A 13,344-nucleotide genomic window follows, 5' to 3' on the forward strand; every position below is an offset into this window, starting at 1 on the left:
AAAAAAAAATACATTTCATTCATGTCTTCAAAATATTGACTTCTTGATCTCATTTTACTCAGAATCATTTGTACATTCACGCCTCATACATGAAAAAATGTGTCTCAATATTTCCTTTCCAGATCGTCACATTTTTGTATGAATAATTTTTTAATTTGTATGAACGTGACGCACTGGAAAAATATTTTTTCATACAAAATTTTGGGACACATTTTTTCATGTATGAGGCGTGAATTTACAAATGCTTCTGAGTAAAATGAGCCCAAGAAGTCAATATTTCGAAGACATGAATGAAATGTACATTTTTTTGGAAAACGCTCAGATATGGTACCAGGCGCACGATCGCGAGCCATTAAATATAGGTTACGGAACCTCTATATTTAGTTAGTCGTACGGGTGACGCCAACCTGTCAAGTTGTCAAAATCGTTGGATCAAATTTTAGTTTTGTCAACTACTTATGAACGTCACACGTCTACATAAATAAAAGGTAATTGCTATCAGTGCTATCTGTGTGGGTTTCTCCGGACTCGTCCTGATCGAGATACCGTCCGTTGGGTTTTTAAAAGTGTCAGGGTTTAAGTCGATCTGCAGATCGATTTTAGCAAAAGATAAACGCGCCCTCTTTTTTTATGGGACCCAAACAGGCCTTGAAGATAATTTTCTATCAGGACGATTTTATCTATTAGCGTATTCAATAGGTACACCACGGTCTTAACTTCATAGTTATAAACGAACAACTGAAACACTGTAAAAGTGTTTAATTTATGTCCATTTGCAGGAAATCATTGGCAGTTGTGTGGTCAACCCCTTAATTAAAATAGGTGTGCAAAGTCCAGATCCCTAAAGTGGCATTGTGTTATTATATTAACTTTGATGAACTTACATTACAGTAATTAAATACTTAATTAATTACTACAGCACAGGCCATCGTTTTACCGAATCTGTTCTCTAAGCTTTTTATATTGTTTAACCGTCCGTGATGCCTAATGTTCCGTGTCGATTTAAACGTTTTCAATGGAGATAGTTTATCGAGGTAAGTTGCTCAATCAGCTTTTTCAACGCTAATGGACACGCCATAGACAGATGTATCATCCTTGCTACTGTCATAGAACTGGTTAACATTAGTAGTAAATCAAAACACTTGATAAAATACATAGTTTGATTCGTTCTCAAAGTTGGATGTTAGCTGTAGTTAATAAAGATACATAAAGTAGGTATTACTAGGTATTACCACCCTTGAAATAATGAAATAAAGCATCATTAAAGCACTAGAAACATACTCGCATTTCCTCGCATTTCGTACTGCATAAATTATGGAAAGGAACCCTAGCCTAGCGTGTATGAACAAGACACGAACGTCACGTCAAGCTAGACGGCGCCTCATATTTAACGTAAGTAGTATCATTACCTTCTTACCATAATTGTATAATACGTACAACGCGAGTCCACGACGAAATATCTTCACTATGTCAGTTCTACCAGACAGGTATAAGAGTATTTTCAATAATTAAACTTAGTATTGATATCAAATTAATTTCGGACTCATCACTCATCAGGTTTAATAGGTTTTTTGGCAAAAATATTTCATCATCGAATTTTAATTCATTAGATGTAAGGATGTAGGTATAACCTTTTCGACGCCGTGTCTAATATTTCAAAAATTTAAAATTCAAATCATATTTTACGTAGGCTTTATCCTGAAGTCGCTAAAACAAATTTTAAATTGCAAAACATTTAATAACGAGACTCACCTCCGCCTATCCCTTATCACTCCGATCACAAATATTGGGAGACATTTAGATTAGAATTCATTATCCGATCTAAATTTAATAAAAATTACCCACCTACTTGTAATTAAGTTCAGCCCTTATCTTTACGGCTAAAAAATATCACATTGAAAATGGATTTTCGACGTAATGGCCTTTATCCTTTCTTTTTCAAATACCTATTAATATGTATCTTTATGTCAAGGATTTTTTTATTCCTTTTTAATTAATTTTATGTATACCTATTATAGTGGTCCCAAATATCTGGTACGAATAAACAAGTGAACTTATGGGGTGGGAGGAATATTTTTTCATTCAATTAAAATTGAATTTTGTTGAGATCGTCAGTTGCTGCGCATCGACTGCGTACCTATATAACTTTACAGAGTTTTTTTTAGACCAACGCCGTTTTTTTAAATTATCTCTGTCATATAAGTAGGTATAGTCAAACCCAACCTACTCACAGCAAAATAGACACATTAAAGGTTCATGCCACGGAATAAGAGTGAAATAAGGAAGGTATCCTTTCTTGATGTTTAGTTAAACTACGTTTGCCATTTATGTTCACGTAAAGTATATTTACATTCGACCCGGTTTCTACAATTGTCCGACATTTACAAGGCTATAAATTGTAATAAATTTCAACAGAATTGCTTTGTACATGTACAACCAAACATACAAATATGTAGGTTGTAGGTACGCACAGTTTTGACTAACTACTTTCAATGGAAACACAATCAAAGTCAACACATAACTAACTATATTTATTAGACATTACCTTCCTGTCAATATCTAAATACTCATCACGCAGGCATCGGAGTTTTTGTCGCATGGTAAGACTAATAGCAAGCTATGGAGTCGACATTTGCCATAAATGTAAACTCTTATTCATACTCATACTCATTTACATATTTCATTTATCTTAAAATGCCTTTAGAGCGGTCGGTCGTGTGTATTATCTTAGTCGAATTATATATCAAAATATTTTTCTATTACATTATGAATTCATAACTTCAATTATTTTAACATACAACTATACAAACTACATCGCTGCGAAAGACCTAATGTCATGTAGGTACTGACCGCTGATAAAATTGATTAGTATTTGTCATGTGTCAATCACTGGTGATTGCAAACGTAGTAGTTATTTATATATCTGTAAGTGGTAAATACGTTGTGGAATATTCCATAATTAATTATTATGCCTAACCCAGAAATAGCTGCAATTTTGGCATGGATAGAGCCATACAACGATTTACAATATGATTATGAAAAATCTGCTATAGTGTGCTTGAGTTGTGAAGTACAACTCACCCAATTAAAACATACATTTATTTTAAAACATATCTGTGTCATATCATCATTAAACTCATATACGTAATAACTATTTAGTAATCGAGAACAGATTACTAAATAGTTACTACATATTAAATAAAATTAATCATGAGTATGAGTATGAATAAGAGTTTACATTTATGGCAAATGTCGACTCCATAGCTTGCTATTAGTCTTACCATGCGACAAAAACTCCGATGCCTGCCAGTCATACTCATCAGCATCACTTATTTCTTTATTTTAGAATAGGTATTTTGCCATTTGCCAAAATCAGGAGACAAGCCACCGTTAACACCGATTACCAATATTTATTTATCAGTGCAACTTATCGAAATTTATCAATTTTATTAGTAAGGAATTCGCGAAAACGACCTCAAATCTAAAATGGTATAGAGTTGTAAGTGTTTATTCGGTTTATCTTATCTCTCTACTTGTTCCCTATTCTGCGGCATAGAATGATGAAGCGACGAAGAACGGACAGAATATCGCCAGATATTCTAAATATCGTCACACACGTTGCATATGATTTAGTACCTACCGACATTATGTCTACTGAAATATATATAAAGAACATAAAATAGATATATATGGTTCCAGGGCGCCAGACATTAGAGACAAACAGATACAATACAAAAACAAACCTCATTAGGGCACATTACTTAGAGGTGTTACTATATTTACATCATTAGCGTAAATTGTGTTACAGTCTAACATTATCAGCAGCATGGATTTCAATAATGACGTGATTACAATACGTATACCATAAAACTTAGTATTTTTTGTGACCCTATAGCAGTGGTTCCTAACCTTTTCAGTCCGGTTACCCCTATGACTAACTAGGGAACCTGATTTTACCCCTCCTCCCAATGGTAATAAAAAATAAAACGTGTACGTTTGTTGTATTGTTATATTAGGTTAGCTTATTACCCCCGTAAAATAACAGTTTTACCCCCACGGGGGTAATTACCCCCAGGTTAGGAACCACTGCCCTATAGTAACCAACCCATAAACAGGTCTTAGTACCTATATATATAATTTTGATGCCGTTAACCTAGAACCTAACTAGTTAACTACCTACGTATTTTAGACGTTATTAGAAAAAAACCGGCCAAGTGCGAGTCGGACTCGCGCACGGAGGGTTCCGCACCATCAACAATAAATAGAGCAAAACAAGCAAAAAAACGGTCACCCATCCAAGTACTGACCCCGCCCGACGTTGCTTAACTTCGGGCAAAAATCACGTTTGTTGTATGGGAGCCCCACTTAAATCTTTATTTTATTCTGTTTTTAGTATTTGTTGTTATAGCGGCAACAGAAATACATCATCTGTGAAAATTTCAACTGTCTAGCTATCACGGTATTCACGGTTCGTGAGATACAGCCTGGTGACAGACGGACGGACGGACGGACGGACGGACAGACGGACGGACGGACGGACGGACGGACGGACAGCGGAGTCTTAGTAATAGGGTCCCGTTTTTACCCTTTGGGTACGGAACCCTAAAAAGAAACAAAATGAACATTTGCAAAAGCAGGGACTTTGTTTATGGAACTTCTTTAGGTACCTACGTACGTAATACTTGACGTTTTTAGATTATTATAGGCATTAGACGAGTGAATGGTAAAAAATGGCAATGAGAAAAGTTTTGAAAAGTACATATAGGTAGGTATTATTGTAACTAGTCAGACATGAACTAAGGAACGAGTTCCAAAGCCGAGTTTCCTCTGGTGATGCTGCCAAATTATTTTTAACACAACAACTATCCGCCAGACCCAAAATCTCGCTACAACCAGGCCTCCGTCACTCGCTCAAGGCCACGAGCTATATGCCTACCGCTCAGCGTATCGTCGACGATACATCCGATAGAGGGCCGCCGAACGCCCGCCTGAGAGCTCGCACCGCACGTTTCCCGCGCTTACGCTTCTAAATGCCGAAACCACGTAATTATTGTGTAGTAGATGGGTGTAAAAGTCAAAAAACAAAGCAAAAATTAAAAACCGTTGATTTTCCGTAGCTTTGCTCTTGTTTTCCGTATGAGTATTTTTTAAAATTATTTTCGCGATTTAGGATATTTTCAACTATAAAATTTAATAACAGAAAATTCCGAGAAGGGAAAAAAATTAAAACTAAAACATATTAGAACAAACAAAAAGATCGACTGATAAAAAATATGGTTGATTCGCAACTTTCGTTTTATTACAATAATTATCATAGATTGTACAACCCTAGAGCACTCTTATGATGACGCGTTGGCACGTGACTCGCACGGCGGGCAACACAGTCTCGACTCTTTGTGCGCGTACTTATGGTACATTTCTTCTCGTCCTGAGCAGCAGGTATTATTATTAAGATTTTGTAGGCTATTATAGCGTAGGTATTTTCGCTTTTGTATGGGAATGATGCATCTGTTACGTAGTAACTATTTATTAATCTGTGCTACAACTAGCTAGGTAGTTTATTTTATGAATGGCACGGGTGAGGATCCAAAATTGTGTGCCCATTGTGATTCTAATGGACTTCCTTTGTAACCATAACAGAGATTGAAAAAAATACTAACCAAGAAGAAATTCAATCTATTATAATTAAACTTCCAGGTACGTCGTATCTTAAAGAAAATAACCAAATAATAAAGAAAATAAATGAATTCCTACCATCTAGACATGTACCTATTTACATATTACTAACTATAAGTCCTTCATAGTTAATTTAATTTCTTCATTAAATAATGTAGGTATTCATATTTATTTATATTTTCCCAAATACTTATTAGGTATTCCATTTATGTAATTTTATTAGCTATGAGTGCGAGCCACCCAGTCATGGCCCAACCCAGCCTTTACCCGTCTAACGGTTATAGACCACAATTTTATAGTTTGCAGACCAACAAAAGTATGCTCGTGAAGTTGACCACCCCATATCGTTTGCCCGCAAATGGCATATCTATATCGTTAGTTCATCGTTAGTTCACGTTTGTTCAGTAGGTAAAATCGTAAGGACCCGATTCCAACATCGATTTTTTTTAAAAACAAAATGGGGGTGGCTGTCTTCACGCTAGCCACCCCATACCACTTTTTGCAAGTTTTTTTGGTCTAGATAGCAAGATATTCGTTAGTTCATGATTGTTCAGGCATTGGAATCGTTTGGACCCGATTCCTTCATTTTTTTATTTTTTTTTAAAGTGGGGTGGCTGTCTTCACGCTAACCACCCCACCCCGAAATCAGTCAAACTAACTATGTGAAGTCATCGGGCGACGTTAGTTCACGTTTGTTCAGGCATTAAAATCGTTAGGATCTCATTAGATTTGCTATAAAAAAATAAAATCGAAAAATTCATATTGGCTAGCCGAGATACTAGTCAGTAAGTAGGCGTAACTAGTAATCGACACAGATAATAACGATTATATGCCCTAAATCAGCATCTATAGACGATCTATAGCCCAGACAGTATAGTAACATGCGGGCGCTCAAAACAGATTAAAGGATTTCCGTAGTTTTATATTTTTTTATTCTATGGGGGTGGCTGTCTTCACGCTAGCCACCCCATACCACTTTTTGCAAGTTTTTTTGATCTAGATAGCAAGATATTCGTTAGTTCATGATTGTTCAGGCATTGGAATCGTTTGGACCCGATTCCTTCATTTTTTATTTTTTTTTAAAGTGGGGTGGCTGTCTTCACGCTAACCACCCCACCCCGAAATCAGTCAAACTAACTATGTGAAGTCATCGGGCGACGTTAGTTCACTTTTGTTCAGGCATTAAAATCGATAGGATCTCATTAGATATGCCGTAAAAAAAAATCTAAAAATTCATATATATGGGCCAGCCGAGGCAAGTAATGTGTCTAAGTCGACGGCTGAAAAAAATAGTCAGAATCGGGTCCTTACGATGCCACTTGCAGAACGATGTCAGCAGACCATGCTTATTCGAGATAGATAGGTCATTTGCGGGCGTTCGAAATAGATTCACCGGAAAAAAATAAAACTTGAAAATCTGAATTACTCAACTTATGCTCCTAAGTCGACGGCAGAAAAAAATAGTCAGAATCGGGTCCTTACGATGCCACTTGCAGAACGATGTCAGCACACCATGGTTATTCGAGATAGATAGGTCATTTGCGGGCGATCAAAAGAGATTTTCCGGAAAAAAATAAAACTGGAAAATCTGAATAACTCAACTTATGCTCCTAAGGCGACGGCTGAAAAAAATAGTCCGAATCGGGTCCTTACGATGCCACTTGCAGGACGACGTCAGAAAACCATACTGATTCAAGATAAATAGGTCATTTGCGGGCGTTCGAAACAGATTTACTGGAAAAAAATAAAACTTGAAAATCTGAATAACTCAACTTATGCTCCTAAGTCGACGGCTGAAAAAAATAGTCAGAATCGGGTCCTTACGACGCCACTTGCAGGACAACGTCAAAAGACTATACTGATTCAAGATAGATAGGTCATTTGCGGGCGTTCGAAACAGATTTACTAGAAAAAAATAAAACTTGAAAATCTGAATTACTCAACTTATGCTCCCTAAGTCGACGGTTAAAAAAAAAGTCCGAATCGGGTCCTTACGATGCCACTTGCAGGACGAAGTCAGAAGACTATACTGATTCAAAATAGATAGGTCATTTGCGGGCGTTCTAAACAGATTTACCGGAAAAAAATAAAACTTGAAAATCTGAATAACCCAACTTATGCTCCCTAAGTCGACGGCAGAAAAAAATAGTCAGAATCGGGTCCTTACGATGCCACTTGCAGAACGATGTCAGCAGACCATGCTTATTCAAGATAGATAGGTCATTTGCGGGCGTTCTAAACAGATTTACCGGAAAAAAATAAAACTTGAAAATCGGAATAACTCAACTTATGCTCCTAAGTCGACGGCTGAAAAAAATAGTCAGAATCGGGTCCTTACGATGCCACTTGCAGAACGATGTTAGCAGACCATGGTTATTCGAGATAGATAGGTCATTTGCGGGCGTTCAAAACAGTTTTATCGGAAAAAATAAAACATGAAAATCTGAATAACTCAACTTATGCTCCTAAGTCGACGGCAGAAAAAAATAGTCAGAATCGGGTCCTTACGAAGCCACTTGCAGAACGATGTCAGCAGACCATGCTTATTCGAGATAGATAGGTCATTTGCGGGCGATCAAAAGAGATTTTCCGGAAAAAAATAAAACTGGAAAATCTGAAGAACTCAACTTATGCTCCTAAGGCGACGGCTGAAAAAAATAGTACGAATCGGGTCCTTACGATGCCACTTGCAGGACGACGTCAGAAAACCATACTGATTCAAGATAAATAGGTCATTTGCGGGCGTTCGAAACAGATTTACTGGAAAAAAATAAAACTTAAAAATCTGAATAACTCAACTTATGCTCCTAAATCGACGGCTGAAAAAAATAGTCAGAATCGGGTCCTTACGACGCCACTTGCAGGACGACGTCAGAAGACTATACTGATTCAAGATAGATAGGTCATTTGCGGGCGTTCAAAACAGATTTTCTAGAAAAAAATAAAACTTAAATATTAGAATAACTCAACTTATGCTCCTAAGTCGACGGCTGAAAAAAATAGTCAGAATCGGGTCCTTACGATGCCACTTGCAGAACGATGTCAGCAGACCATGCTTATTCGAGATAGATAGGTCATTTGCGGGCGATCAAAACAGAATTGCCGGAAAAAAATTAAACTTGAAAATCGGAATAACTCAACTTATGCTCCTAAGGCGACGGCTGAAAAAAATAGTCCGAATCGGGTCCTTACGATGCCACTTGCAGGACGAAGTCAGAAGACTATACTGATTCAAAATAGATAGGTCATTTGCGGGCGTTCTAAACAGATTTACCGGAAAAAAATAAAACTTGAAAATCTGAATAACCCAACTTATGCTCCCTAAGTCGACGGCAGAAAAAAATAGTCAGAATCGGGTCCTTACGATGCCACTTGCAGAACGATGTCAGCAGACCATGCTTATTCAAGATAGATAGGTCATTTGCGGGCGTTCTAAACAGATTTACCGGAAAAAAATAAAACTTGAAAATCGGAATAACTCAACTTATGCTCCTAAGTCGACGGCTGAAAAAAATAGTCAGAATCGGGTCCTTACGATGCCACTTGCAGAACGATGTTAGCAGACCATGGTTATTCGAGATAGATAGGTCATTTGCGGGCGTTCAAAACAGTTTTATCGGAAAAAATAAAACATGAAAATCTGAATAACTCAACTTATGCTCCTAAGTCGACGGCTGAAAAAAATAGTCAGAATCGGGTCCTTACGATGCCACTTGCAGAACGATGTTAGCAGACCATGGTTATTCGAGATAGATAGGTCATTTGCGGGCGTTCAAAACAGTTTTATCGGAAAAAATAAAACATGAAAATCTGAATAACTCAACTTATGCTCCTAAGTCGACGGCAGAAAAAAATAGTCAGAATCGGGTCCTTACGAAGCCACTTGCAGAACGATGTCAGCAGACCATGCTTATTCGAGATAGATAGGTCATTTGCGGGCGATCAAAAGAGATTTTCCGGAAAAAAATAAAACTGGAAAATCTGAAGAACTCAACTTATGCTCCTAAGGCGACGGCTGAAAAAAATAGTATGAATCGGGTCCTTACGATGCCACTTGCAGGACGACGTCAGAAAACCATACTGATTCAAGATAAATAGGTCATTTGCGGGCGTTCGAAACAGATTTACCGGAAAAAAATAAAACTTGAAAATATGATTTACTCAACTTATGCTCCCTAAGTCGACGGCTAAAAAAAAAGTCCGAATCGGGTCCTTACGATGCCACTTGCAGGACGAAGTCAGAAGACTATACTGATTCAAAATAGATAGGTCATTTGCGGGCGTTCTAAACAGATTTACCGGAAAAAAATAAAACTTGAAAATCTGAATAACCCAACTTATGCTCCCTAAGTCGACGGCAGAAAAAAATAGTCAGAATCGGGTCCTTACGATGCCACTTGCAGAACGATGTCAGCAGACCATGCTTATTCAAGATAGATAGGTCATTTGCGGGCGTTCTAAACAGATTTACCGGAAAAAAATAAAACTTGAAAATCAGAATAACTCAACTTACGCTCCTAAGTCGATGGCTGAAAAAAATTGTCAGAATCGGGTCCTTACGATGCCACTTGCAGAACGATGTCAGCAGACCATGCATATTCGAGATAGATAGGTCATTTGCGGGCGTTCGAAACAGATTTGCCGGAAAAAAATAAAACTGGAAAATCTGAATAACTCAACTTACGCTCCTAAGTCGACGGCTGAAAAAATAGTCCGAATCGGGTCCTTACGATGCCACTTGCAGAACGATGTCAGCAGACCATGCTTATTCGAGATAGATAGGTCATTTGCGGGCGATCAAAAGAGATTTTCCGGAAAAAAATAAAACTGGAAAATCTGAATAATTCAACTTATGCTCCTAAGGCGACGGCTGAAAAAAATAGTCAGAATCGGGTCCTTACGATGCCACTTGCAGAACGATGTCAGCAAACCATGCTTATTCGAGATAGATAGGTCATTTGCGGGCGTTCGAAATAGATTCACCGGAAAAAAATAAAACTTGAAAATCAGAATAACTCAACTTATGCTCCTAAGTCGACGGCTGAAAAAAATAGTCGGAATCGGGTCCGTACGATGCCACTTGTAGAACGACGTCAGCAGACCATGCTTATTCGAGATAGATAGGTCATTTGCGGGCGTTCTAAACAGATTTACCGAAAAAAAATAAAACTTGAAAATCGGAATAACTCAACTTATGCTCTTAAGGGGACGGTATATGACGTTTTCGATTTAGACCTCACTTTGTGCAATCAATTTGTTCAATGAATGATTAATAACTGCATTAAATTATACGCAAATCTGTTCACGAAGAAGCCGTGTACCGGCTCTTCACGCCATATTTTTTTTTATTTCCTGTAATTCTCTACAAATCGACACTAAAAGTGTCCAAAAATCAAAATATGGAGTTCCGTTTGAGCAAGACGCATTACAGTTTTGTCTTTGACAGTAATTGAGTTGTTGTGGGATTTTGAAGGCTAGATAACTAAACTACCAGATTATTATCTACTTATATTTTTACTCACAAATACAACACAGAAATTCAATCCCAAATGTAAACTTTCGTATAATTTCCATACATTGACGACATCACTCAAAACTCTTCTTCGAGTCAGATGGCCGTTGGCCTTGCATCGAAGCAGACGTGTACATCGTCATAGCTCGTTTTTGACATTAATAAAGACATTTCATCATATACGCATACGAAAATGTATACCAGTAGATAAATTGTATTTCATAAAATAGGGTAAATAAATATAATCACGTCGAGCTCCAGTCAAATTTTAAATGTGAGTTGTTGTTATTTACGGGTTGTAACGGTCGAAAACAGCAGTAAATTATCCTAAAACAATACGATTACAATCGAATTTAAGTAACTTGTTCCTTCAAAACCCGCTTAAAATGAAAAAAGTTTAAAGACTCGTTTTACTGATTGGGATTGATTTTCATTATGCTGGTATCAATTTTGCGTCATTATAAAAATGTATGACTTCTGTACGTCAATGACTTTTGATGTCAATTAATTGTAATCTTGTATTTATGTTAGAGAATATTATATGTTCATTTAAATATTACTCATCTATTAATACGAAGCGTAATTCGTTTAATACCTAAAGACTTGCAGTGTCTACACCTACTTTGTTGACGTTCGTTCCGTCTATGTATGCGATTACGTAACGTGCTGTTCTGATAATCTTCAAGAATCAAGATAATTAATAACGGCAAGACCAGCATTTAGTACCAGCGAGTTTTGCGGATTTGGAGACCGAGATGAAGCTTACAGGCCAATATCGCTGCGGCCTGGCCTGCTTATTGTTATGTGTATAAATCGAATGTTATATTAATTTACTATAAAAAACAATGTTTTATTTCAATGACATTCTGTGCGTAGAGGTATGTATGTTTCGGTGATTATAAGAATTATGTCCACACAATAATCGTGCAAAGCAGAGACTGCATTATTTCTTTACGGTATAAGCGGTAAGGAAAAACTCATTGGTATCCTGGCTCGTACCAATGAGTTTTTCGGAACTTATGTACGAAATATCATTTGATATTTACCACTAGCTTTTCGGTGAAGGAGGAAACATCGTGAGGAAACCTGCATACTCGTAGTGCATACATTTGCGAAGAAATTCAAAGCTGTGTGTGAAGTCCCCAATCCGCATTGGGCTAGCGTTGAGATTATTGTCTATACAGGGTGGTCCAAACCGTGACGTCCAAAAATCGTGGGCTATCATAATGTACCCCATATGTATGTTAGCCGATTTTTCGTAGTTTTCAAGTTATGATTTTTAAAGCTTTTAACTTTTCCTATGTAGGTAATATTCTCCGACCGTCCTTAGTCTGGGACCGGTCTGAAAACCAGCGCCGGGCACCTAGGCCCGGCACACGCTGAAACTGGAACCCTGTGCCTAATACAAAGATCTTCTCACTTTTGTTTTGTATATGATAACAACTGTTTTATTTTATTATGTAAGTAATTCTAACTCTATTTTATGTTCATGTATGTGGCAATAAACAATTCTTATTCTTATTCTATTCTTATTCTTATTCCTATGAAATTCCGGGGTTCCCATACAGAGTGGCTGAAAAATAACTGCATTCCGTTGCCAGGGAGGTGTTGGGATTATACTGAGCAACTTTTATTATGGGACCAACCCCGAAATCGCGAAAAAAAAATTGGCTTTTTATACATTTTGGCTAGTCCATTTTCTATGGAAGGGTAATTTTTTTTCGCGGTTTCGGGGTTGGCCCCATTGTAAAAGTTGCTCAGTATAATCCCAAAACCTCCCTGGCAACGGAAATGCAGTTATTTTTTAGCCACTCTGTATGGGAACCCCGGAATTTCATATGAAAAGTTAAAAGTAAAAAAAAATCATAACTCGATAACTACGAAAAATCGGCTAACATACATGGGGTATATTCTGATAGCCCACGACGTGAGGAATCTAAAAAAAAATTTTTGGACGTCAAGGTTTGGACCACCCTGTATATAGGCTGAATTATTATTATTATTTATAGGCGGTACGGTACCGTTATTATTTATCAATACCGCTTCGTTTTGAAGGTACTATACCTGTTGAAATATAAAGTACGGTACCGGTATAAAATTGCAGCAGGTACAACAATTTTTTATAGGTGTACAGTCAGCTGCAGAGAAAAGGTACC

The 13,344-nt window shown here is 37.2% G+C and overlaps 2 protein-coding genes across 2 annotated transcripts in view; one reads left to right on the plus strand and one right to left on the minus strand.

The window, feature by feature from the left end:
• The window catches only part of LOC134656459 (chondroitin sulfate synthase 1), a 77,933-nt gene that overhangs the window by 38,046 nt on the left and 26,543 nt on the right, over positions 1-13,344 (minus strand). The gene's annotated exons all lie outside the window — the stretch shown is intronic.
• The window catches only part of LOC134656467 (large ribosomal subunit protein uL23m), a 315,632-nt gene that overhangs the window by 27,533 nt on the left and 274,755 nt on the right, over positions 1-13,344 (plus strand). The gene's annotated exons all lie outside the window — the stretch shown is intronic.

This window comes from Cydia amplana, chromosome 18 (genome assembly GCF_948474715.1).
Source record: "Cydia amplana chromosome 18, ilCydAmpl1.1, whole genome shotgun sequence".
Taxonomy (NCBI): domain Eukaryota; kingdom Metazoa; phylum Arthropoda; class Insecta; order Lepidoptera; family Tortricidae; genus Cydia; species Cydia amplana.